The sequence below is a fragment of the Triticum aestivum genome, chromosome 6A (genome assembly GCF_018294505.1).
Source record: "Triticum aestivum cultivar Chinese Spring chromosome 6A, IWGSC CS RefSeq v2.1, whole genome shotgun sequence".
NCBI classification, from domain to species: Eukaryota; Viridiplantae; Streptophyta; class Magnoliopsida; order Poales; family Poaceae; genus Triticum; species Triticum aestivum.
Window position 1 is genome coordinate 68,455,213 of NC_057809.1, and position 27,567 is coordinate 68,482,779.

Below are 27,567 nucleotides of genomic sequence, written 5' to 3' on the forward strand. Positions count from 1 at the left end.
AGACATATTCAGCAGTGACATATGTACGATTGAATTAAGGGAATTTAGGGTTTGGCGTTCTTCGGTATGTCACCGATGCAATGCGATCCGTCGAATCCGAATAGAGGATGAATTATTTACGGCCGCAGTCGCGTGTCGCCAAGACCATCAGTTTGCCCAAAGCCTTTTTTATTGATTAGTACTCCCAGCGCAGAAACCAAAGGCACCAGCGGCGGAAGCTACGGATCAAGTGAAAAGTTCAGACCATGGCATTGTTTCCATCACATCAAACATCAAGCCCAATGGTTTTAAATAGAGGTAAATACATCTGTGGTGCTTGAACTTGCCGTGGATGTTTACTTTAGTGCCTGAACTTGAAAAATACGACAAATTGGTTTTAAAACTTGGCACGAACATGCAAATACAATGCTAATCCTGTCCGTAGACATAAAGTACGTCGACATGGATTCGTATGTGGCTGACATGGGACTGACATTGCAAGGGGCCCACTTGTAGCTATGAAATAGGATAACTTAGTAATCTATGACTCTATGATTAGTGGGCCCACCTGTCAGTAATTAGGAAAATTAACATAAAAATGCCCTAGACGGGAATCGAACCTGCAACATGATGCTTGGTCCATGCTTCGCTAGCCAACAAAACCAGAATTGTATTGACGATAATGGTGGCCCTTCTGGCTTAATGTGGTTGAACCAAAAACGGTCGTGTACATCAACGGGCTGCAGGTAGTGGCCCATTTTACACAGGCTATTTTTAATGTAAAAGTTATGTAAATAATAATCATAATAATTAAAGTTAGATTCAAATATTCACGTGTAATAAATAATTACCTCATGCTACACAAATATCCGTATGCAGACCAAATAAATATAAAGCGGTTTGCAATAGAATAATCATAATAATCAATGGGTATTAAAAAATGTTGTAAATACAAACATTTAAAATACACGGTCATGGATTATATTTAACAATTATATGAATAATTAAAATATATAGTAATGAAATAATATATGAATAATAACAATGTTTGTATAATACAAATAATATATTTCTTTTATATTACAGTTTTGTACATATTCTTTCAATTATTCAAACATTTTAATATTTACATGCATATTTTAAATGTTTGTATTTGCAAACATTTTTAAGTAGTCATGGGTTATATTTAAAATATTAACTAGCAATGTGCCCGTGCGTTGCAACGGATCCAAAGTAAAATAATACATGTCCACAAACTTGAAAAAAATACTCTAGTTTTGATATACATATATCACTAAAAATATATTATGTTTCACTCAAAAATATTTCTCGGGCTGTTTTGATGAGGTGAGGAAGAGATGTGGTTGGTTTCAAGATACTAAGGTGTTTTCTGGACATTGGAGCAGAGAAGTGAGTTATTTTTACAAAAAAGTCACAACTTACCTCACCGTTTTTAGATGTAGATCTAATAGTCAAAAATGACGGATGGCAGACACACCATCATCACCAACTGAATCTTTTATAGGAGTAGAGATTTCTAAACTATAAGTTAATATTTCTAAAAATTACAGTTTTAATAAGTTATTTTATTGTGTACCTTTAGATATTTATATTTTGTGCACACTGATATTTGTGTGGCATGAGGTAATTATTAATAACACATGAATATTTGAATCTAACTTTTTTATTATGATTATTATTTACTTTTAGAAAAATAACGTGCGTAAAATGAGCCACTGGCTGCAGTCCATTTATGGACAGAAGAGTTTTAGTTAAAATACATTAAGAATGAGAGGCCGTCTTAGTTATCAAATCATATTCTATGTTGTGGCTAGTGCGACCAGCTCACAAGCAGCAGGTTTGCTAGTTCAAGTCCCTTCCGGCGCATTTTTCATATTAATTTTGCTAACGTACTGACAGGCAGGCCCACTAATCATAGAGACAGATAGTATTCAAGTAATTGTGTTTTGTAGATATAAGTAGGCCCCATGTCATTTCAGTGCCACATCAGCCATATATTGTGCCATGTCGACGCACTTTGTGTCTATAGACCGGATTATCACCGTATTTGCACATTCATGTCAAGTTTTAGAATCAATTCGACGTATTTTTCAAGTTTAGGCACTAAAGTGAACGTCCATGGCAAGTTAAAGCACCACCGGTGTATTTATCTCTTTTAAATACAGTACTAGTATATCTTCGACTTATACGTCAATAGAAGCCAAATCGGTTTTTCTTTGGTCAACTCCGATTGCTACATGCATACAAGGAATCTACCAGGAGATTAATTCAAAAATTAAGAAAGAAAAAGGCTACCATGTGGGATAGCACGTGAATACCAAGGAAAAGGAAGGACAACCGCGGTACTGCATAGACACAGACTCGGTTTCGCCTCCGTTCGCCGCGGTCTGTGAGCCGGCCCACCTTGACGAGTCGCCGGCCATGCCTCCGTTCGCCGCGGCCTTGCCCCAAGCACCCCCTGTCTGTGCTGCTGTGACCCGCCTCTGCTGCGCCGGCCGCTGTAGAACCGCCCTCGTCGCTCCACTTCTGGTTCAGACACCCCAAGCCGCTTGCCTCCGCCTGCACAAGACTCTGCTGCCGGTTTACCTCTGCCTCGCTTCAGCCTCCGAGTCGCCGCGTGTGGCTGTGTTGAGCCACCGCTCCATCCACCCCCGCCATAGCGCTCCTTGATAGCCTGCAACGACTGGAGCTGCATGTCAAGCCACCGCTCCGGCCATCAGCAGGCCCCCATCCTTCAAGCAGTATTACATTCAAAGTACTGTTACAAGCACTGCATCAGTCCAAAAAGCATATGAAGCACTACCACTACTACGTGCAAAGATTCTGCGTACAGATCATCAGTGGTCCGAACAAATCACGTGACCTCCATTTAAATTTATCTTATTAACATATATTGTTTTTGTCAAAAGAATAATTGCTTTGGTCTTTGTATTTTATATGCAGGACAATTAGTCACTATGGCCGGATCATGGATATATAAATCACACAATTAATGTCATGCGCTAGCATATGACCGTGCCATAATGATCAAAGAATATGTGCGCAACACGCCGCCCTGGCGGCCCGGACTACTTCAACTCACCGGGACCGTCCCTGTGGCCGGCTCGCCCGTCCGTGCCAGTTTACAATGCCGCTGCCGATTCTCCCGCCCGCGCCGGTTTACAAAGCCGCGGCCGACTCATCTGTCTGTGCCGCTTCTGATGCTGCGGTCGTATTTTCCGTCTGTCTCTCGCGGCCTGGTCTACATCAACACGCCAGGCCGCACCTATCTGCATGAGTTGTTTATTGAGTATAAAGTCAGTCACTGTTTGGGTAGCCCGGTTTTTCTTTCAAATTGGAGGCAAATTATCATCAACTATCGTCTGCACTGGATGGCTCAATGAGCAGGCACACAAGTCGCCGTCACTACAGTTTGGTTAACTTTAAATAGCCAGTTGGAAGGAATCATTGGCCGAGTTGTTGACACGACTCATACGGGATCATTTATAACCCACCACAGTCACCTCAACCTTCTGTGGATTCACATCGTGCTATCAACACCAATGATACACAAGTTATGGTGGTTTATATCACGGTCAAATATGGAGAATTTCAAGCCAACTCTTCGAGTGACCTTGAGACTCGGGGGCTACAATAATATGACTCAGCAAAGGTTGTTGGCTTTTCAGTGAAGTCAAGAACCTCAGGACGCTGGAGGGAAAGATAACCTGGTCCCGGAGGCTACTACCATATGGATGAAAATTTAAGGGCCGTCAGAAAATTTCCGGTTCAAAATGATGAATGCCGGTTTAAAATCCGAATTCAAGGGAAATCTGTTCTCCCACGAAGTTCTGAAGCTCTCAAATCTGGTTTAAGAATTTCTGGTTCAAAAAGAAATTAACTTCTCACAAGTTCGAGTTGAAAGGCCGTCAGAAAATTTCCGGCTGAAAATGAAGATTCCGGTTTACAATCCGGTTCAAGGGAAAGTCTCCCACAAAGCTTTGAAGCTCTCAATATCCGGTTCAAAATCCCGGTTCAAGAAGAATTTATCTCTTGCAAAAAGTTAAAGGTGGTCGAAGAGGACCTGCTGCCATGATGCACGGTTCAAACATGGGTATCCTGCCTTATTGACTTATCATATTATTGATCACTTGGGGGCTTGGTCGTATCCAAACCATAGCTACACCTCTTGATCGGCGCAATGCCACAACATCACTTGGGGGCTTGGTCGTATCCGAACCATAGATACACCTCTTGATCGGCGTAATGCCACAGCATCACTTGGGGGCTTGGTCGTATCCGAACCATAGTCACACCTCTTGATCGGCTCAAAGCCAAATCAATCCGGGGCCAAAGAGAGTGTTGTAAAATAACAACTCAAACATAGGCACCCACTGAGCACAGCTCAAAACGTTACTTGGGGATTCTTTGCTATCGAAATGAACTTAGAATCTACACTTGTAATGGGCAATCAAGCCATGGCTTGGAAGCCTGGTGTATACACCTAAAACCCCGGGTTAACCTGCCTCTTTAAGTAAGTTACTCCGCCCAGGTAAACCTGGTATGACCCTTCGAACTTTGACAAGTTACTCTAAAATAAAGACCCTGAACTTGTCAAGTTAAAACGATGATTGGTTAAGGATTGAGGACCATCTTAAAAGGTTTTGCAAAAATGGTTTAACTCAGTGGCCTGGCAGCCCATGAAAAGCCTCGAATTTGGGGCTTGGCAGCCCGTGAAAAGCCTCGAATACAACGGTTTTATTTGCCTTTTGTTAAGTTTTTTTGTTTTTACAAGATTTGTGATGCTTTTTAAACCAGTGTTTATCAACCCGGTTAGGCTGTCAACTACAAGTTGTCAGTACACTATCAAATCATAATCTAGAGACTATCATCCCGGTCTGGTTTCGACTATAAGTTGCCAGAATTTAATATGGATAAACCGGTGTTTATCACAACCCGGAAAGGTTTTATCATAAACCGGCACAATATGGGAGGAGTTATCAGTACTCAAAATTTGGGTTATCACCCTTACTACAAAAAATTGGTAAACCAACGATGTGATTCAATGTCACAGGTATGATATATTTTATATTTAATTATTCTTAAGTGCGGCCTTGGTTATCAACCCAGGTTATATGTTGGGCATTATGACCCGTCCGGTGATAAACCGCCAGGACACTTTAAACTTGTTGTATGCAGAAATATGTTGAATAAAGCATGATTATAAATCACCGGCGTTTATTAACCCGGCTTGGCTTTCAACTATAAGTTGTCAGTACATGATCAAGTTATAATTCGGCGCTTATTAACCCGGTCTGGCTTTCGACTATAAGTCGCCAGTATATATTTGGATTGCGCCATTGGAATCACGTGCTCATAAATCATTGAATTACATTATTCAAATCTTCAAATAGCCAACATGGCTGGATTTTATTATGGTTATCAGTAACCAGTGTTATGATTAAGGTTTTCAAAGTCGCTTTAGCGCAATGGCTATTATATTATCGAAGGATATGATTTATTTTACAATTTAAGGAATAGTCACAAGTCGTTGCAGGCTTACGACCCGACACTTGGGGGCTACATTATTCAAATTGAGATTATATCAAATATGCAAGTCTCATGTCGTTGCAAGCATGCACCATGACACTTGGGGGCTAATGCAAAGTCATTTTTATTGGCCTTATTGAAGACCCGACTCATCACATCATAATGAGCCGGCCCTTGGGGGCTATCAATCGCTCCTGTCAACAATTCAAGGTACACAAGTCTTAGAACCATTATATTGAAAGGTCCATTGCTCAGTTGGTAAAGCACAAAGCTCTTAACCTTGTGGACGCGGGTTCAAACCCCATGATGGGGGTTACATTATATGATGTTCTTTTCAAAGAAGTATATATAAAGTACCAGCTCAATATTATCTTACTGAGCCGGCCCTTGGGGGCTACACGTTATTGTTCAAATTTACATGATCATATTTATAAAGTTCCTGCTCATTATTGCATAATGACCCGGCACTTGGGGGCTACATATATGGAGTATTCAGTTTTTACTAGTGACTGAGATGAACAACATGGATTTCTTCAAAGTGGCAGTAATTATATGGAAACAAGTCTTAAGCCATCACTTTGTTCTGCTCAAGGCTTGGGGGCTATAGGTAATATGGATATAAGGGAGAAAAATCTTCAAATTCTCAGTTCTGAGCAAACCAGATTGACCCGGTGTCTGCAACAATTATGACCCGGCGTAGGTAACAATTATGACTCGGTGCCATCCATATTTACAAACCGGCAATTTTGGTAATATTAAACCAGCAAGTTTTACATCTTCAAATCGGCTGAATATCAGATGAGTATTTCAAGACCAATATTTCTTAAGTCGACGCTTTGGAAGCCGGCTCAAGTGGATTATTCTTCACAATATTTCTCTGTGAGAAACCAATGTTAGCAAATTGAGTATGAAGCTGGCTTATTGACCTGGATTTTCTAGAAGAAGGAAATGACAAGGAATTAAGGATGATCAGGTGCCGGTTTACAAGAATTCTTAACCCGGAGCATAATCTGTCAAATTTGTTCTTGTATTTGTTTTACAGGATCAGTTTAACATGGATAAATCCAAATTAAACTGGGGGCTAATGTCGGGTATATACCCGTTGGCGTAAACCGGCCGAAAGTATAACCCGGCCGGACTTGGCGGTTTATTTGAAGACCCCGCTGACACTTGGCGATTTACTGGCGACCCGTCCTGACCTGGCGGTTTACAAGCAACCCGCCTGGTCATTATGACTCACTAGTGACCCGGCGGGCGGGTCAGACGGATGACAAGGCCCAAGGCCCAGAAGGCCGGTTCATACTATGGTGGGCCGGTTTAAGAGGAAAGGCGTGAGGAATATTTCCCTTACAAGGAGTCAAGACCCGGACTTGTATCCGGTTTGTATTAGAGAAAGATTAGTCATAATCCTAATAGGACTCCACATGTAACCCGCCCCTTTAACATATATAAGGAGGGGCAGGGCTCCCCAAAAGGGGGGAGAGAAGAAGAAACAATCTCTAGGGCTAACACCAAGAGCCGGTTTACCGGCGACTCCCTCGTGATCATAATGAGACCTAGCCTCAAACAGCATGTAGGGTTGTTACCGGATGATGTTTCCCGGGGCCCGAAGCTGTCTAAATCCTTGCCCTGCGTTGCGTCTCTCGATTCCGTTCAACCCCTCTCAAGCTACCACATAGATGCGTTGGCCTCGCGACTAAGTCCTGACACTAAGGACATCTGCCGTGATAAAACCACGACACCTTCTGTCCAATGAGTGGATGACATCTGTCCCAAAGATGAGCCGACACGTGTTTTCTCCAGCCAATGATGATTTTACACGTGGAAAATCCCCATTGGTCGGGACTGTTAACGGGTTATCGGATCCAAAACCCGACCCGATAACTTAACGGCCTTCCGTTACGGTGGATGCCACGTGTCGGTCACCCTTGACGAAATCACTTCTGTGACGCGCGATTTATCGTCATGGAAGTGGACACTTCCGTGATGATAATTTTGTTAATGTCATGGAACACTTCTACGACAGCACAGGTATGACTATCTTGATTCTGTCATAAATTTGTCATGGATGTACATGCATGACAAAAAACGCGACCTACTGTGACAAACACGTATCATCACGGAAGTGTATTTTTTTGTAGTGATGCCCACCGCAACATCTGAGCCGGTGCCGCCAGATCGATCTTGTCCTCGTATGTATATATGAATACAATCTTTAGTTAGACCATACCCCGTGGCATGTGTTGCATCATGCATGTCACAATTTTTTAATTAACCCACCACACATAGCACATATTCCCTCCGATTCTTTTTAGTTCGCATATAAGATTTGTTTGAAGTCAAACATTGTAAAGTTTGACCAACTTTATAGAAGAAAATACGAACATTCACAACGTGACATCATTATCTTTAGATGCGTCTTGACTTAAATTTTTATATTGAATAACTTTATTATTGTAGATATTGATATGTTTTCATATAAATATGATCAAATTTTATGAAATTTGATTTCAAACAATTTTTATATACAAACAAAGTAAAAAGGACCGGAGGGAGTATATGGAACATGCATGTGTAATGAATCGATGCGGAGGCCTTAGGCCAATTTGTGTATGTAGTTCGAGATACAACAGGGTGGTATTTTTATCTATTTTTGTTGGCCCAACGGGGAACAGACACATGGGCTGGCTTCATTGGCGCGTGAGGCCCAAGTGAGCTGTTTGCGGATGAATTTTAGACGCCAACCCTTTTTTATCTGGACTACGGGTAATTAGTACCACCTCATGTACGTATAAGGCACTTTACATAGGATCAAATGCGGAACGAAACCAACAATATCACCTTTATTAGTAAGTATATATAAATATAGATATAGATGTAGAGGTTATATCTGCTTCGATTAACGATGATGCACATGTATTTCGGTTTTCCGGTTAATCAAAAAACCAAACAAACAAAGTTTGGTTAATAAGGCCAGTGGCAATTTTTAATGTGATTATCTCGGTTGCTGTCTAGAAACCCGAATAAACCGAACCATATAAACCTAACTCGAGGTTCACATTTAGAACCTGTAAGCTGACAGTGATATCATTCATGAACACAGAAAAAAAGGAAAAAACAGAAAACATTTTGAAGCTAAGCCTATGGTCATGGATGAAATGGGAACACGCAACTGACATCAGATTCAATCTGTTTTTAATTCACTTTCCCACTTTATTAAACTAGATTAGGAAGTTTATGAGAAACAATACTGAGAATACAATCTAGAGGAGCTGACTCCCACGAAACCGAAACTCCATTAAATAAATCAAAACGAGTAATCTCATGAGCCGCTTTATTTGCTTCTCTCCGAACCGAGGTAGCTTTGAACTCACCCAAGTTCGTGGCCATCATCTTGATCTCTTCCACCATGATACCAACTGACGACAGATTCCATCCTTGCTCATTCAGCATCCTGGCAACATTAAGACAGACGGTGTCCAAATGAAGTTTGGGCACGCCTCTTTGCAATGCTAGTATGACCGCCCTCCGGCACGCCAGCAATTCCGTCGCTTCTGTTATTATAGTATCCGATAGAAAGATAGCATCCACACCTCTAAATGCGTCATTTTCATCTCTGAACACAACTCCACCTCCACCACCTTGTCCCGATTGAGACGTAGCTCCATCGACGTTAGCCTTGAGCCAGCCTGGCGCCGGTGGTTCCCATCTTGCACGTTGGGTGGATGATGTCGAGGTCTCTGTCCGCCCCAGCACTCTCTTCCATTCTTCAATGAGAGCTGCTACTCTCCTCGCCACCATGTTCGTCTCTTCAATTCGCTTTCCATCACGCGTGTCATTTCTTGCCAGCCAAATACTCCCTCCATCCCAAAATTCTTGTCTTAAATTTGTCTAGATATGAATGTATCTAATACTAAAACATGACTTGATACATCCGTATTTAGACAAATCTAAGACCAATTTTGGGACGGAGGGAATAGCATATAAGCCCTGAACCATCGTTGACTTTTCGTCATCTAAAGCATCCGACATCCACTGAAGCATCCAAGATGCAATCGAACTCTGAGTGCACATTGATCGAGGTGGGTTCGCCACCCTCACACCCAAAACCGAGCTCAACTCCTTCCAGAAAAGCATGGAATGATAGCAGCCCCAAAACCTGTGATACATTGTTTCTTCACGTCCACAAGCGGGACAAAAAACGTCGGGCTTGATTCTTCTACAAAGTAGTTCAGATCCCACCACCAGGTCGTTCTTGATCAGTCGTCACACATGGATCAACACCTTCCCCGGCGCATTGGTTCTTGCCGCCGTTGAGGACGAGCCGGGCTGTCCTGTTCTCGTCTTCTTCTTTTCCATACATAGGTGATAAGCAGACTTCACCAAAAATTATCGGTTCTTTGTAAAATTCCATGCCAAGATGTCATCTACCCAGACCTCCCACAAAAATCTGAAGAATATCATGTATGTCGCCCTCGGTGAACATTGCTTCCAGCTTGTGTCGATCCCACCCTATAGCCTCGTCATTTAGTAGATCGCTCACCCTCGTTATCCCCGGCACGTACACCTGGCCCAATGGCCTTAGGCTACCCTTGCAAGGGATCCAACTATCATGATGAATGTGGATGGTAGATCCATCACCCACTCTTCATATAAGTCCTTCCAGAAATATGCATGAATTTGGTTGAATTTGGTTTAAATATGTATGAGCGGGCATGTTCGTGCCGTGTTTGGTTGAATTTGGTTTGAAGTCGCCGAAATATGCATGAACTCACCGTGTTTGTGCCGTTCAAAAAAATCCCGTGGACACCTCGACTGGATGGCATCATGCCCCCAGCGCGCGTTTTGCGCCGGTCCGCCCCCGAGGGCAATTTTTAGCGCCTACTGGAGAGCCAACGGCTGAAGATGCTCTTACTCTCACACATTTTCTTTCATGCGATCCAATGAACCTTTTTCTCCCATTTGCTTCACCTCACCAAAAGTTAGAAGAGATAGATGTCAGGTTTCCACACAATTTTTTGATGAGCTGAAAGCAACTCATAGTGAAAGTTGGGGTTGACTAGAGCCCCGATTTGACCAACACCTCACGAGCCTTCTTAGATAGTCCTTTGCCCCTTTCATCCCGTGACCTTACCCTTTGCACTCTCTCAGGCATATTTAAACATTCCCTCCTTGGATTTTCCCAAGGCTGTGGGCAGCCTCAAATATTTCTCACTTTGAGCTTCAGAAGTAATCCCGATGACAGCCTTAAGTTGTTCTTTGGTGTCCTTTGTGCTTCCTTTCTCAAAGAAAATAGAAGATTTCTACAAATTAACTTTCTGTCCCGATGCCATCTCATAGTCCCTGAGAATTGTTTTGAGGGCAAGGACATCAGATTCAATCTGAAGAAGTGTACTAATACCACACAAAAGCTGGTGCGCCACAGATAGAATGAAACTTTGCAACATAACAGAGTTCAGATGGTTATCTTATTCATCAAGGAAAACAGTATCCAGTATAAAAGAGAACAGCTCAGACAACTTAACATTAAAAATACATTGAAAACCTTTCTGGCTATCCTAGTCCTTTGATTGTTCACCGCACGCCGGAATTTCAAACTTGCACTAAACAGTATATCATGCTACAATTGCTTTCGCCAAGCCTGATTTTGAGGAATGTGCTGAGCATTACCGACCCTTATGGCCCCTCCGTTGTTGATGGAGCTCTCAAGGGAAATCACGCTTGGTGAAATTGAGATTATTTTTCTTCAATTATTGACCAGCAAGGAGACATTGCCAGAAGGGCACGCTGTTAAGAGGAAGAGGGCAGAGAATTCAACAGGGAACAACGCATCAAAAAAAAATCAACAGGGAACAAGATCAGATCTACAGCATTCAGAAAGATTGCGGCCAAGAAGGAACGTAGCAACAAAAGCTGGACCAGAAGAATCAACAACAAACAGTTCGGATGGAGTGCGGACATAGTCAACCATCTTATCATGTCACACACTAAAGTTAACTATAGCATGTAAGGGCATGAAAAAAATCATCAAACTGTTGGCTATGTCCCGCACTCCATCTTTGGCCCACACTTATAAGAAACACACAAAGTTCCACATAAGAAAATTCAGACATATGCTTGTCTATGATGTAGTTTAATCCATGACCGCAACATCACAAATAACATCTGTTTTGTTGCAGCACGTATGAACATTCTTCACAAGTACAAATGGCAAAATCATCCACAGTTGAAAGGCAATGGTGAGGCAGTCCCGAAACATTACAGATGGCATTTCATTGCTCAGTCATATGATATGACTTCTCATTGCCACCAGATGCATCTACATGCAAAACTTCATAATTCATCTCCGCAATGCCACAAAACTACACAAAAACAAGAAAATATCTAAGAACACAACTACAAGAAAAATGGATGAAAGAAGATGCACTTGCACACGGGATCAGAAGGAAATTAAAGATGTTATCAACCGCTGGACATCAGAAATACAGACCAACTTTGCTTCATCACATCCCAAAAAGAAGACTTTTTGGGAAAAAACATAGAAAAAATAAAAAAATTGGCAAAGTCATCATCAGAGACTTAAATACTAAGAATCAGATCATAGATCATATTGTTGCAGTATTTTCTCATCCTTTGATCATTTACTGGGTGTGGGAGTAAACACTGCATGGAGCTATATGATAACCACAGGTGGATCCAGCTTTCATATTACCCCAAATGAATAAAGAGCCGTCAAAGTTACCAGAAAATAATATCAAATGAAAATGATATAAATACAGACATTTTTTAATTTCTTGCGCATCATTTATCTACATTTTATGTTCTATTAAATCAAGTTCTGTTTAACACAAATAAGATTGCATCTCTTCCGGAAATCAGAGATATTTGTGAGAGGATACCTAACCTCAGCAAATATGATACAGAAATGCTTAGTTTTATCAGTTGAAAACAAAAACTTGAAACCAGCAAATTACATGTGATCCTCAAGAACCTCAGCAAATATGAGACGATATTTGTGAGAGGATACCTAAACTCAGCAAAAATGATACAGAAATGCTTAGTTTTATCAGTTGAAAACAAAAACTTGAAAACAGCAAATTACATGTGATCTCAAGAACCTCAGACTTACCCATTGATGTCACATGGATACAGCGCCTCCAGGTAGGTTCATCCTGTAAACAAGATCCTGGAGCCGTCTGCACCTCCAAATGTTGGGCATATCATCATTGGAATTTCACATGATGTTTTAGAACAAATTACAATCTCCTAATTAAGACTAAGTACACATGTAAGCTATCACCACCAGGCTAATTAATCATGAATTCCCAGGTATCACCACTGGGCTAAAACCGCTTTTGTAAACTGCAATGGGTCAAATCAATATATCAGATTTTTCAGTCATAAATTCTCAAAAGCAGAATTGTCATGGAAGTCTTGTCAAAATAGAAAACAAAAATCTCTGAAGAAAAGTGCAAAAATAAGAATTAATATTCATATGGCTTATATTAAGAAATTCAACCATATTTCCCCTTGTACTTAATGCAATCACTCAAATGAAAACCACAGGAGTGTTGAACAAACAAATGTCATTGTCCAAAAATTGCACAACTAAGCACTTCAAAATTTGGGTTCAAAGTTGAAACTGAAGATTCAGTATTTCACATCATTTGCCACCCTTGGTTTGCACAGGAAGATTAATGAATTCACAAGGGGGAAAAGAACAACTACCGTGCTAAGGAATCAGATATTACTCCGTCGTTTCTAAATATTTGGCTTTCTAGAGATTTCAACAAGTGACTACATACAAAGCAAAATAAGTGAATCTACACTGTAAAAAATGTCTACATACATCCGTATGTGGTTGTCCATTTGAAATCTCTAAAAAGACAAATATTTAGGAATGGAGGGAGTATTAGATATTATTAGTCGACACATGGAACTTTCCAGTGAGAGTGTAGGATAGCAGTCTGGCAGGGCGAAAGCTCTTATGCGGGAACTGCAAATGTTTTGAGAAACAAGCCATTAATTTATCATCATAGCAATGTTATTTCCCAAATATCAAATCAGTAATGCCCTATCAGAGTAACTATGACAAAAATTATAGCTCCATCTGGACATAAATCCATAGCTAAAATATGAAGTTCATCATGTAGGGCTGTGGTAATAAAGACCAGCTGAAATTTCATAAAACTCCTAACATGAAAGGAAAACAACTTCATCCAGAAGAAATTACCATGAAGAGAAGTCAAACACCTAAGTTCCAGAAATTAACAAGTGATAAGATAACACAGTAGAAATCTCTTGGTTAAGAAATGTTAAGATAACCCAGTAGAAATCTCTTGCTTTAACCATTCACTGGTTTTTAGTTGATGGGGTATAGAACAAAGACATAAAGATGTTCCAAGCGTCATTCACTTACGAGTGAAATGTCTGTACCGTTACCACATTAGCTACTAATTCGTGCTACTAGCGTCAGCAAATTCAATTCCGTTTCACAATTCACAGCTAATTCATTTCGTGGCAACTGTTACTCAATCAGGTTTCAAGTTTAGAATATGGCCCAGGTAACTTGTTCTAGAACAATATCTCTGCTTGTTTCTCCATACAGTTGCAATTGCTGCAGGGACGCAGTGGAAATTTGTTAAATTTTGTGTCATTATTTAACTCACATCTCGTAGGAACAAGAGACAATGCTGATGACAACACACGCTCTACCAAGATTTTCAGCCTCTTCCACAAATCAGAAAAACTTGCAAGAGGATAGTTAAACTCGGCAACAAAACAGAGACCAACAACCAAAAGAAAGAAAAATCTTACATCAGAGAACCTCAGACTTGCCCATCAATTTCAAGCCTCCAGGTAGGTTCATCCTGCAAACAGGATCCTGGTGGGATATGCATCATAAAGTCTTCAAACGAATTTGTAGTATTACAGGATCAGAAACTAAACTAGGATTGTACAATAGATAAAAGATGATTGATCATGGCTCAGATCAGTATATTACAGGCTTTTCAGTCATGAATTTTCAGAAGCAGAACTGGCATGTTTGCTGAAAGTGTTTATCATCACCACCATGAACAAACAACATAAACCAAGATCATAAAGTAAAGGATTTGGTATTTACAGTAGCTTTAAGAAATTCAACCATGTTTTCCCTTATACTTCAGGAGTTAAATCAGAAACACGGGAAAGATAATAATCATTGCCACCAAAACAATCTCCACAGCATTGGGGCTTTCCTTCATCACAGAGAACCGAGATCCACATCTTCATCACAGGCAAGCCCAGGGTCAGCATCGTGCAAGACAAGAAAATTCCACACTGGATAGTGACAGTAACATTTGCTTTCTCCATCTTCTCATTACCCAAGACCCATACAGATTTACAAGCACAAATACTGTTAAGATAAGAAAATCAAAACAAACAGAGAAATATCTAAACCACTGATAGCAAACAACTCAGTCCTTTAGATGTTCTTTGACCATGCGATCATTTCCACAGAAGTCATTACAGGTCTGTAACTGTAAAATGGGCTCATCACAGCTGTCAAAATAAAATTACCAAGAACGTGTCGACAGGAATTTTTGTGTGACGTGTGCATGTATGTAAGAGCTGCCAATGCCCTGGGAGAGAGATGCCAAAGGGCAAAAGAGGGGCTAACTCATATACAACAGAACACTGTTGCTTCAAGGGAACGAGTCCAGTGGAAACAAATCAGCCTCAAGAGACTGAACATCCCAATAACCAGATGACGAAGCACAAACAAATCACAAGTTGAGACACGAGACAACACACAAAATTAAGACTGGGCTGCTCATGATCTATCTATTGATGAATTCCTCAATGTTGGGAGCAATCAATCCCAGTTAACCATAAGTGCATCTTTAACATTGTTTTTTATGTGTTGTTGAATGCAATAAGGCCCTGTTTGGTTCATAAGTCCTAGGACTTTTTTAGTCCCAACTTATAAGTCTTAAGTCCCTACCTGTTTGGTCCCTGGGACTTAACATGGACTAAAAGACCATATTATAACTACAAGTCCCTATAAGTCCCTCCTTGAGAGTCTTATTTCATAAGTCCCAACTGCCCACTTTAAGTCCCTATAAGGACCTCCTGTTTGGTTTAGATGGGACTTCTAGGGACTTTTTTAAGTCCCTAAACCAATAAGTCCTTGGAAACAAACACCCTCTAAGATTAATTCTGAGCTGATAATCACCACAGATTGAGTTTGTTTCTTCAGTTGGCTTGCAGTGGATTCAGCTGCATAGTGCATGAGTGAATCTCGTGCCACTATGTAACTCGCATCTCGTAGCTCTTCCACAAATAAGATGTGAGAGGACAGTTATACTTGACTTGTTTTATCAGTTCAAGAATAGCAAAATTAAATTGAAATCAGCAACGGAAGTTCCATCAAATCACCAAGAACAGCGGTCATTCAGGTAAGCAAAAAATGCAACGTTAACAAAAAACAGAGAATTTCAAAGCTACAGCACGACAGGCCCCTAATTATAAATTCTAAATCGCCTACCATACAAATATGCACGAGATACGTATAATAACATACTAAAATTGCAAACAAAAAGGACACGCAACTAATCTAAGAGTGAACCATCTAACAGACTATACTCTGGTCAACGAAAATTGTAAAGCTGGCGCAAGCAACATAAAGCAAAGCTCAGACAGTTGCTATACTCTGCTCAACGAAGGGCGCCTCTCTGGAGAGAGAGACGCACTTCTCATACAAGAGGTGTCAGAAGGAAGCGATGCTCATCACAGCTATTGCTCATATTGAAGCCAAATGACAAGACAAACAACCAAGCGGAAAAGGAACATTCACAGAAAGAGATCTTGATCATAAGATGGGCTCAGAGGGTTGCTAATCTGCTCATGGAAGGGACTAGTCCCTTCTCATACAAGAGGTGTCAGAAATAAGCAGTGCTCATCACGGCCAGCGATTCTTACCAAGATGCTAGTTGTTGCAAATCCATCAAAAATAAACAAACAAATTAGCGCGGGATTGTGCTCAGATATGTTTGCTGCAATCTGCTCAGCGAAGTGCAACAATGGCGCTTCTCGTACAAGAGGTGTCAGAAATAAAGCAATCATCACTGCACAAAAACAACAGAAAATCAAGATCTAATGGCAGATAAGAGGGCGAGAGAAAGTAGAGATGCCGCGCAAGACGAGGGCAAAAGGAGCCGCCGCCTCCGCCGCGCCATGAGCGGCCGTGGGGTGGAGGGACTGCGGCGTCGGCGGTTCAAACCCTAGAGAGGTGCTGCGTTGGCGTCTATGCCCACGGTGGAGTTATATAGAGGGGGTGGGAGCGGGCCAAAGATTTTTTGTGGGCCTTTCGTCCTATGGGCCTGTAATGGGTTGCTAAACAAATCTAATCTCTGTAGTCTTTTTGTTTTAGCACGTTGTTTTAGGGAGCAACTAGTTAACAAACATTTTTTTTTGAAACCTCGCAACGATCAGTGCCATTTGGCGCACTCTCAGCCGCCCGCCACGTGTCGCGTTTAGTGCACTCCCTCCGGATTTTTTTTATTTTTCGGCACACGTTTTTAGCTTTTTAAATAGGTTTTTTTGGGTTTTTCGACGTTTCGGTTTTTCACAGGTCTTCCTTAGCTTTTCGGTCAAATAAAAAATTTGGAAAAAAATCCTTTTGTGCGAAAAATGCGTTTTTTCTTTCACTAGAGTCACGGTTTTGCTTCCGCGAAAGGCACTGTTGTGCTTTTCACGAGAGTCCTGACCGTGCCTTTCGGAGAAACATCCTTCCGCGAGAGGCACGGATGTGCTTTCACGAGAGTCACGGCCGTACCTTTCGGAAACGTAAAAAAACGCATTTTCTACTTTTTTTCCCTTTCGCGAGAGGTACGGTTGTGCTTTCGCGAGAGTCACGACTGTGCCTTTTGGAAACGGAAAAATAAACGTGTTTTCTGTTTTTTCCTTCCACAAGAGGCATGGTTTTGCTTTCGCTAGAGTCACGGCCATGCCTCTCGGAAACGGAAAAAAACGTATTTCTATTTTTTTTTCCTTTCGGGAGAGGCACGGTTTTGCTTCCAAGAGAGACACAGGTGTGCTTTCACAAGAGTCATAGTTGTGCCTTTTGGAAAAGGAAAAAAAACATTTTCTGTTTTTTTTCTTCCGCAAGAGGCATGGTTGTGCTTTCGCAGAGTCACGGCCATGCCTCTCGAAAACGGAAAAAACACGTTATCTATTTTTTTCTTCCGCAAGAGGCACGGTTTTGCGAGAGGCATGGTTGTGCTTTCGCAGAGTCACGGCCATGCTTCTCGGAAACGAAAAAGGCGCGTTATTTGTTTTTTTTCTTCCGCGAGCGTTCCTCTTTTGAAAAGAAAAAAAACTCGAGCTCTTGCTTTGGTTTTTTGTCCGTTTTTTTTTGGTAAAAAAAAATCATCAAAACTTATCAACATTGGATTTAGTTTTGAAGATCTCAACGCGGGGAATCCAACATAGACTAGTAACATATGTCAAATCATTTGGACATCTGAGTAGCTCTCGACAAAAAAGACAAATCTATGTATTATTTGTCTTTTTCTCCGAGCTACTCAGATTTCCAAATGTTCTGAAATTTAAAGCACACCTCACGCACTAAATTATCTACCTTGCACAAAAATTTTGGATTTTTTGGATTTTTTTCATGAATTGTTTATTGGCCAGGAGCAGACGAGCCCAGGCTGAGAACTGGATATTCGATTTGTGGTGGTCTTTTCATGGTATACGTGATCTGATGTTGAGCGCCTTTCCCCTCGCCAGCTCTTCATTGTTTCAAACTAGTGGTTGGGGCGCGCCCTTGGCGCGCCACCTGGGCAGTGCCAGGTAGGACACGCCCCTTTCAACGTCCTGTGTACTAATTAGCACATGTGATGTTACTATCAAGCAAGTGATATTTGAAAGAGAGCACAACAGCAGAAATAAACAGACATCGATAAGAGTCGCATTGCAGATAGTTAAAGCTGATGAGTGGCGATCTTAGAGGTTACATGCCTGACAACATATATGCTATCTGTTCAAAAGCACCATGTTGCAACATCCAAAAGAAGCAAGGTTCAGTACGTCATAAGCTCCGTACATGGAAGGATCATATTCATACTTCTGTCATTGTCGATAATGCGTCTAGAGGCGATGGCACGGTGAGAGCAAGGCGGCATTTTCGGTGACCTTGAAGCGGAATGCGCAGATGTCTCCTTCGCGGATGTGTGCACGGTGGCAGAACTCTGACAAGTTGGTGGTGATGGTGGCCCTCTTGTCAGTTCCCAGCATGATGCGACAATCATCATGCAATTGCCGTCAACAATCCTGATCTTCAGTGTATCATCATCCAGGTTAATGTAGTCCATCGGATTCTCTTTGGTGTAGTGAACCTGAAAATACTGGCAGGAGAAAGGAAGTGAGAGGGATGTACAGTGTCATGCAATATGCAAGAAAGAATGTGTTTTGAAGTTACGATTCACTGTGGCTTGGCAAATGTCTTGTATGATGGTGCATACATAGTACTTGATGTTTGGTTTACATGGCTGTGGCTGTGGCGTCTACATGGTGCTCATAGATCTTAACCTCATTGCCCCAATAACAATGTTCCTCAAGCTCACCAGGTGCTCCTGCATTGCGCTCAATATCGGTGAGAACCAAATGAAGTGGGTTATGGAACAGCCTTAAATATCATTGATTGTTTGAAGATAAAGCTTTATATAAGAGAAAAGTGTACCCAAGTTCCAAAGCTACCCTATAAGAAAGACATGAAGGTAAGTAACTAAGTTAAGGATCATTCTTCGGAAGCAGTGAAGTTCAAGTACAAAAGCATGGCAGATTGTAAAATTGTACCATCGCTCCTTGTAACTCCTAAAGTTGAGAACACACACATATATGATGAATAAGACACATGCTAATTGCAAATTAAACATGATTGGTTTCTTGAAGCTAAAGCTTCGACTTAGAGAAAAGTGGACCCAAGAATAGATGAAGCTAAACAACTAAGAAATTACAAAATTTCATAGTTCACAAATGGTTCAAGAATAGATGAAGCTAAACAACTAAGAAATGATAAGAAATTACAAAATTGTACGGCAACTCCTTTTAAGCTCTAAACTTGAGAACTCACAAATGGTTCAAGAAAAGTTTCATAGCAGCAGTGACACTGGAAATGATGACAGAGAGCCATGGTGAGAGGAATCGGTAAAGTCAGGAAACAAATATGAGGCAAGCACAGGTACCTAAAACTGCAGAGCAAGAATTAGACTAATATGATGTTATATTGTGTATCATGATGCTATAAGTTGTTTGTATTTACATATATAATATGCTGGTTTTCAGCAGTGTGGAGAAGAAGAGAACAAAATAGCAGGCGATGCAGCTGCGTTTCATACATAACCAACATGGTGCATGCTTACCGCGTATGTACTCTAGATGGTCATCTTCATCGCACTACGGAAAACGTGTTTAGAGAATTGTTAGCGTGAGAAATAAGAATAATATTTGTTTGAAATAGAAATTGTGTATATGAATTCAAATAGAATCGAACATAGTATTGAGGCGCAAGCGGGCAAGCAGCGCAGTGATAAAAGTTTAATAAAGTCCATTGCCTCACAAATTGTGCAGACAGATAATGAGGTATTTTGTGAAGACAGATAATGAGGTATACTTCCTGCACTGAGTGAATTTAGTTCACAGTGCACTGTTTTACAAAATGCAAAATGCCAGACAGGTATGCTGTGAGTTTATATCATTGTGATTCAACAATGATGCATGAAAAATTGTGGGTAAGCACATTCTTCGTGTCAATGCGGCAGGCTCTTCCTTGCATATATTTTACATTTTTAAACCTAACAAAATTGATGGTTGTATTGTTGTGAAGAGCCTGGTTAGCTAGAACCAACATATTTCGAAGAGATGTAGGGCATAAATTAAGAATCTACTACATAACCTATAGTAGCTTGTAAGAGAGCTATTTGTGAGCTACTATGGCAGGAGTATATGCAGATCTAGAGCATTTGGAAAAGGGTGGACAGACAGGAGAAAAGTGAGAGTCGATTTTCTGATGGAATCGATTGGGTGGTACCTGGTTGGATGCTGAGTGGTTGGCCGCTGGCAGCGCACACAAAGCCGATGCGTGTCGACGGCGAGCTTCACACCCCTTTCATTCTCCTGTTTCCAGTATGTGTAGGGCAGCTGCATACAAACACCGGCTCTTCAACTTACTATAGCAAAGTGTGATTATCTATTACAAGTAGGGGGACATCTATTCGGAGCACAACTACAAACAACTGGAGCATAGTCTCTATAACAAAAAATTGATCATGTTAGACAGGTCGAACAGCTTGATCAGCAAGGAGGTGGGCATTGTTATACGCTGATGATTTCGTCTTTCTAGTTCTATTCTATCCCCAGATGCTTTACGCCCTTGCCTACAGTTGACAAAAGGAAAAATAAATTCATAATTTCAGTAAGTATTTGTTGGCAGATTAAGAAGCAGGTGAATGCAACATAGCAGCAACATAATAGACACGTATCGCCGAAAGAAATGAGAAGTGGAATTATGTGGTAGGAGTAAAAGTGGTATTTGAGGTTGTCTAAAATTGATGAAAGCCCAGGACTGAACAAACCAGTAGTAAAGAAGTTTCTCTTATAACACAATAATGAATAAAGCTTTGTGTTTGTCTAATAGAATAAACAGAAAAGTGATAAATATGATATGACGGTAACAGCCTAATAAAAATGCTTGAGAAAATATACATTAAGAAGGTTCTTTATTGGGCAATTCTTCAAACATTCTGTTGGCAACCATTCAACACAATTCCATAGACAACAGATATAATTTTCTACAGAAATCTTATGTCAACTGTTTACTACAATGCTATGTTAACAAGTTCAGGATAGTACTGTTATCCACAAGAAGGTAATTCGTTTGAAGAATAAGAAATATCAATGTCAAACATCACTTTTGCTGTTAAACACATCATTCGTTCATCATATAACATTATTTTTTGTTGACAAATCCTGTACACCAAATTATTTACAAGAAGTCAACTTCTCATTTCTAAAAGGTTAAAAAGGGATCTATTTGGTAACAACAAATACACAATGGATCAATCCTTAGCTACCAAGTAAATCATCCATTCTTGGGAATATACACCATCACGCCCTACAAGCCTATGATATTTTCTAGCATCGCCTGACACGGACCGGATCGATTTGCTGACTCGAGGACGGTTGCCGGAGAGGGGAAATGGCATATCCGCATATGTAAGTCACCCCCAACACACAACGGGGAGCTTGTCACCAAATTTGCATCATCCATTATCCATTTTCAGAAACAACAAAGCCAGCAGTCAAATTCCTATGGGCAAATATCAGGCCATAAGAAGCCTTGAGATGATCGAGTCCAAAAAAAATGAAGTTATCACTAATTCACTCACAAAAGTAAATTACATTCAGAAAAGAATACATAGTCCACTCAGTTTTATTCATTTAGTATATACAAGTTTTAAGGAGGCCAACACTCATGGTGGGGGCTGAAGAAGAAATTAAAAGATACCTTTGATGTAGTTGTCATTGTCCAACGTGAATCCATGATACATTCCTGCAGGCAAAACAATCATGCCCCCTTCCTTCACTGCTATATAGATCCACTCTTCATTTTGGTCCCTCGCATCAAAGTAACCTTGACAACATTAAAAAAACAATTTGGTAAAGCATGTTACCGTGATTATCACTGGAAATATAACGGTTTATGGCTTTCTCATTTAAAATGCCAAAAAAGGATAAAGAAGGCACCTACCAGTCTACCACTGCCCTCAAGAAAAAAAGTGTATCTCTTCGTCAGTACACAAGTGCTCTTCAAAGAAATTTTTCAGCTTGGCCTTGTAGTTTGGCAACTTCTTGGGATATACGTCGCGGATGTCCTGCTAGAGGAAAAACAAAACAGGTCTGTCACGCTTGATTGCTTCTACTACTTGCATACGTTTTATGCTTTGACAATCAAAATGGAAACGTAGTAAGCATTTAGGTTCCAGCTTGCAACACCTAATTACGGGCATTTAGTATATGGGACGTCCTTCAAAATTTCAGTCAACTTTTCATATGAACCCGACAAAATCTAATAAAGCTCTTCTATTGGAGATGGGAAAAAAATAATGGAAGAGGTGTAGGTGGGAGCCCTTTGCCGCTGCTTACCTCGCTGCTGCTGCTGCCATGGATCTGGAGCTCAGGGGAGAGGGGCGCCACTTCTTCCCATCTACCTTGCCTGATCCCGGTCGCAGAGGCACGACACCGTCGACTCAACGGCGGTGGCTTGATCGCAGCCGCTTCCCCTCCTCATCACGTGTCCTACAAGTTATACGTGAATCTACAAACATGATATTCGATGAATTACTCATGGGGTAAAATTTCTTTCTTCTTTACATATTCTTCCAACAATAAAAGAATTTGCACATAGAAAAAAAGTGTCTTCCTTCAGTTGAGCTTTTCAGTCCGGCACAAAATGAGCAACAGGTTCCCCAATTAAAAATGGATTATTCTTTGTCCCCAAAACAAAATCTGAATGCACCTACAAACTAAGCTAGGAAAAAAAACAAAATGAAGAATCTATAACATGAAGAGCCGGTTGTCGATTTGCACCTCTGATTGTCGACTTGTACTTATTGCTTAATTTGTTGTTGTACGTGCACACGAACCACCCAATCTATAAACTTCAAGATTGAGGTATCAAGATTTTGTTTCTTTGGGAATTGGCATGTCAAGCAGGAGTGGCATGAAAAACTAATAAACATGTTAACTGAAGTATCAAGAATGCAGGGTAAGCTAAGGATAAGAAAATAGGAAACACTACTAACCAAGTGTATAATTATCACGTGATGGAACATATGCTGAAGCATGAGTCCCAGGGCTAAAAGCAGATGTTTTATCAAGCATCACTACACACCGGACATTATGATCTGTCCAAATACATACTTATGTGAGAAAAGTTTTAAAGTAAGCAACCATGGAACATTTACAAACCATCTTTCGACTTTAATTGCAGTTGAGGAAATGTTGTAGTATGATTGCTCGAGTTTATCTGGAGGATTCAGGGTCAAACAAGGAGCTTATCAAACCATATTCAACTATAAGTATTTCTTGGTTGAGTCAACTATAAGTATTTCTTAGCTCACAAAGTGGTATATGGCAAACTTGAAAACTCTGAAGTAAAACAATGGCATGACAGGCTTACTCAAAGACATTGAAAAAAAACATCTAAATCAACACACAAGGAAACACCCTTATTATAATCAACATAGGTAGCCTACATTTTAGGTCTTTTGACATAACACCTGCAAATACATGTTCTGATACAAAAACTCCCTGTCAGTCTTCTTGGAATTTCTTCGAACACCTTGTAGGCATAGAGAAACAACATCTGCAGAAACAAAGACACAAAGATGAGAAGCTCTAGGAGTACGGCACTGGAAGAGAGGCGGGAAAATTTCGGAAAGAAGAGAAAAACTTGTGTACTTGCATCGTGCTTCTCCTATTCGCCTCTCTTCTTCGTCGGGCAGAAGAACTGCGACATGAGAGCACGATTGAGCCGGGCGTCTCTGCGGCCCGCGCTGCTTCTGTAGAGGAAGACGGATGGTCTCGATGCCATGGACCACCGCCGCGTCTCGAGCTCCACATGCCGAGTATGAAGCTCCTCCTTGGGCCGCTGCTACAAGCGTGGGGACGGAGCCATGGAGGCAGAGCTACATCAGCCGCCACACACAAAGAATACGGCGAAGCTCAGAAAGGAGAGAGCACCGCGCCATTTAGGAGGCACAACAGGACGAGAGAGTGCAACAGGAGACGGAGACGACCGTACCAAGACGCCGGAGCATCGCCGGCGACGAGGAGGTCGAGTACACCGAAACCCTAGACGGGTAAAACCGATGCGGGCAAGCACTGGAGGGTGGGATCGACGAATCGATGCAGTGGAGCATACAGAGCGCGAGGAGAGGAGGAGATTGGTAGCCAGCACGATAACTGAGACCGCCGGATTTCGTCGGAACCGGCCGGCGAAGGCGGCGGCGGCGGAAAAAGAGAAGGCGAGAGAGAGAGAAGCGAGATAGATGGGGGCATCAGGTGGAGGGGACGGACTCAGGTTCCGCCTATTTTTTTTCCTCTCTATTTCTTTTCCTTCGGCCTTTCTTCGCGACTGTTTAGAGAGAAACGAGAGAGAGGAACAAATGATGGAACAGTTTTTTCATTGATTGAACATTGGGGTATTTATACCCTCGTTACAAGGCGGTTACAAAGGAGACGGTTGCCAAACATGGCCACCGACATTAGCATAGATTAACAATTAATTAACCTATTAATTAATTCCTAACACTCCCCCTAATCAATGCTTCTCTTTGTGAATATACATCATCCTGATAGTCTCCTTCTAGTATGTATTTGCCTTGAATGTTCATCATCTTCATCTTGAGAAATACTCCTCCAAAAACCCTGTGGGAAAAATATGAGGAGAATAGTATTTGATATGTTGTTAAAACTCCTTTAAACCCTGTGGGAAAATAAGAAGAAAATGATACAACATATGATGATTATTGTCTCATGAGAACTCAATTGAGAAAAACCTTTATAGAAGGAGAAAACTCATCTTTGAGGTTAGAGAACAATAAATATGTCTTGAGTACTTCCTTTAAAAACCCCAATAGGGAAAATAGAAAGTATGACATATGATCTTTGAGAAGATATTGCCTCATTAAAAACCATTATGAGAAACTTTGAGAGAAAACTCATAAGGGAAAAGAGTGCGATTATATATGCCATTGAAAACTCCTTTAAAACCCAGTGGGAGAAAATACAAGGAGAAAATGATATGGCATATACTGACACTTGTGTTTATATTGTGTCGTTAAAAACCTTTTATGAGAAACCATCAGGGAAAAACTCATGAAGGGAAAAAAAAGTACAATATATGCAATCTAATGATTGTTAATGGATTATACTTTGGGAGATTACTCCCCCTGAACTTTGCAAATCTGGAGGATGTGTCCGACCAATTCCATTGACATGACCATAACATTAGGAATAATCCGTTGGATTTTCCAGTATTTTGTTTGCAGATTGTTTCCTCATTTTCTATAATTCATGTGGATAAGTGATTTTTGAGCAATGTGCTTTATGATGTTGCTCTTCATATAACATGTAGGTATTGAGTAACACAAGTGGTAGAATCTTGATAAAATCAAGTTATGCGATTCTGATGAATCTCAACCATATGATTTTGAGTGTGATTGATCATTCTACTAAGCCAGGCATATTTTGCAATGTTTTTAGATAAAGCAATTATGTCAGAATGATAAGTGGAAATAGTCATTAGAATCTATTTAGATGAATTCCATGAGAAGACTATTCCAGTGAATTCAGTCATTGATATGGCATTATTGGGATCAAATAAAGATCCAATATTATTACATCATATCATGGTCATATCTTGATTTTCCTGACGGAATTGTCCAAGATTTATTGTGAGATTGGAATATAAGTAGATATTTATTATATCGACCATATACCTTTTGTTGGGGGTTGCACTTTGAACAAAGATAGCAAATATAGTGTCAGGTCTGACGTAGTTTGCAATGATATGAGCGCATTGACATTAGTGAGATAGAACTTTAGGTCCCGATATCACTTCATTATCACCCCTAGGTATGAATGGATTTGTACCCTATCAGGGGTACTATGACCATATTACATGTCTTTTATTGGTATGATATATCCACATTGAACTTCTCGTATATGTCTTGGATATATGTAGACTGATATGTATTCTTGAGAGAATGCTCAAGTTGTAAGCTTAAGCCAAATTTGGTTGAATCCAAATTTTCCGTCTTGAGATGATTATGTGTATGTTTAGGTCTTGTATAGACATTGATGATAATGTCATAAATATACACTGAGGCGATGAAAGGAAATCAAATCTGGTATTCCTTTATTAAACATGTAAATAATCATCATTATTCGAGTAATCCTTTTGAAGAAGGAACTCATTTAGTCAGTGGTACCATATGATTTCCGACTATTTCAAGTCATAGAGTGACTTATGAAGTTTTACACAAAAATTGTTGCGATTTACTTTTGGATTCGGAAGCATAAGCCCTTCAGGAACTTCAATAGAGATTTCCGAAATGAGTGACTCATATGAGTATGTAGCCACTTCATCCATCAACTGCATGGATATTATTATTATTTTTATTGCCAATGATATTTAATATCGAAACGTAATACCACTCATACCAAGCGGGTATGTTACATCGTTATGGATGTCGGGTCTCTGCGTGAACCCTTTTGCTACAAGCCTCGCTTTCTCACCACCTCATTGACTTTGTCTATGAATGAGAAGTTTATAGTATTCCATAGGGATGATACTTATGAGGAGTAGGTATTACTGCAGTAAATACTACTCGTTTGCAGAGCGAGTACTATTCTTCGTTACTTGCTTCCTTTTATGTGAACCAATATGAGTGCAAGAGGCACTCTACCATGGATTTTGGTTCAGGGCCCAAAAGGTTTTAGCAATTTGAGAAGTAATACATGTCGACAAATGTAGTCTTTAGTTTATATGATTTTAATGGAATCATTGAAGTTTGTGGATAATATATTCATTCCTTTTTAACTCCTTGTGATTTCCTACAACAAATGGAGTCAAGGTGTTTCGATGTCCCGGCACCAAAATATTTGTGCACATTTATGCCGGGCTTTGGATTATGAGAATCCAGTGAGGTGTCCTTCAACTTGATGTTGAATTACATTTACTGGTTGAGGATTTGATTTCCTTTGTTTCCGCGGAAGCATATGAGAAGTTATATCTCGTCTTGTCAGATTTTCTCCCCCTCTTGCTCTCATTTGGGGACAAGAGTGGTTTATCAGGTACCTCCACTCTTTCTGACACTTTACTGCAGGAATATAGAATTTAGTAACACCTTGTTATCAGTAAATGTATGTGGCAGATTTGCAATGTGTTGCAAATATATGATTCTCTAAACTTTTAGTTCAGATTCT

At 40.5% G+C, this 27,567-nt stretch overlaps 1 long non-coding RNA gene, 5 other non-coding genes and 4 pseudogenes across 23 annotated transcripts; all 10 read right to left on the bottom strand.

Annotated features, from left to right (window-relative positions):
• Positions 1-12,095: 12,095 nt before the first annotated feature.
• LOC123132768 (uncharacterized) lies at positions 12,096-12,169 on the bottom strand (annotated as a pseudogene).
• A 476-nt stretch (positions 12,170-12,645) lies between these two features.
• LOC123132772 (small nucleolar RNA Z278) lies at positions 12,646-12,760 on the bottom strand. Its single transcript, XR_006465034.1, has one exon. It is a non-coding gene; the product is annotated as a small nucleolar RNA Z278 (small nucleolar RNA).
• A 1,412-nt stretch (positions 12,761-14,172) lies between these two features.
• Positions 14,173-14,278, bottom strand: LOC123132852 (small nucleolar RNA snoR97). The gene has a single exon (XR_006465079.1). It is a non-coding gene; the product is annotated as a small nucleolar RNA snoR97 (small nucleolar RNA).
• A 231-nt stretch (positions 14,279-14,509) lies between these two features.
• Positions 14,510-14,606, bottom strand: LOC123132740 (small nucleolar RNA Z223). The gene has a single exon (XR_006465011.1). It is a non-coding gene; the product is annotated as a small nucleolar RNA Z223 (small nucleolar RNA).
• Positions 14,607-14,655: 49 nt separating this feature from the next.
• Positions 14,656-14,737, bottom strand: LOC123132863 (small nucleolar RNA U36a). The gene has a single exon (XR_006465090.1). It is a non-coding gene; the product is annotated as a small nucleolar RNA U36a (small nucleolar RNA).
• A 244-nt stretch (positions 14,738-14,981) lies between these two features.
• On the bottom strand, positions 14,982-15,077 carry LOC123132720 (uncharacterized; annotated as a pseudogene).
• Positions 15,078-16,201: 1,124 nt separating this feature from the next.
• On the bottom strand, positions 16,202-16,307 carry LOC123132840 (uncharacterized; annotated as a pseudogene).
• Positions 16,308-16,391: 84 nt separating this feature from the next.
• Positions 16,392-16,479, bottom strand: LOC123132838 (small nucleolar RNA snoR1). Its single transcript, XR_006465068.1, has one exon. It is a non-coding gene; the product is annotated as a small nucleolar RNA snoR1 (small nucleolar RNA).
• A 70-nt stretch (positions 16,480-16,549) lies between these two features.
• Positions 16,550-16,642, bottom strand: LOC123132841 (uncharacterized; annotated as a pseudogene).
• A 1,820-nt stretch (positions 16,643-18,462) lies between these two features.
• On the bottom strand, positions 18,463-24,746 carry LOC123132084 (uncharacterized). Of its 18 annotated transcripts, none has more exons than XR_006464499.1 (10): positions 24,380-24,746; positions 24,037-24,263; positions 22,720-23,941; positions 22,325-22,448; positions 22,082-22,207; positions 20,606-20,951; positions 19,938-19,971; positions 19,649-19,766; positions 18,995-19,148; positions 18,463-18,920 (listed from the first exon to the last, which is right to left on the bottom strand). It is a non-coding gene; the product is annotated as an uncharacterized lncRNA (long non-coding RNA). The 18 variants fall into 18 exon arrangements; XR_006464486.1 differs by lacking the exon at positions 19,649-19,766 and having other exon boundaries at positions 20,606-20,715; positions 20,896-20,951; positions 24,380-24,745; XR_006464495.1 differs by lacking the exon at positions 19,649-19,766 and having other exon boundaries at positions 22,720-22,891; positions 23,379-23,941; positions 24,380-24,744.
• Between the last annotated feature and the right edge of the window lie 2,821 nt (positions 24,747-27,567).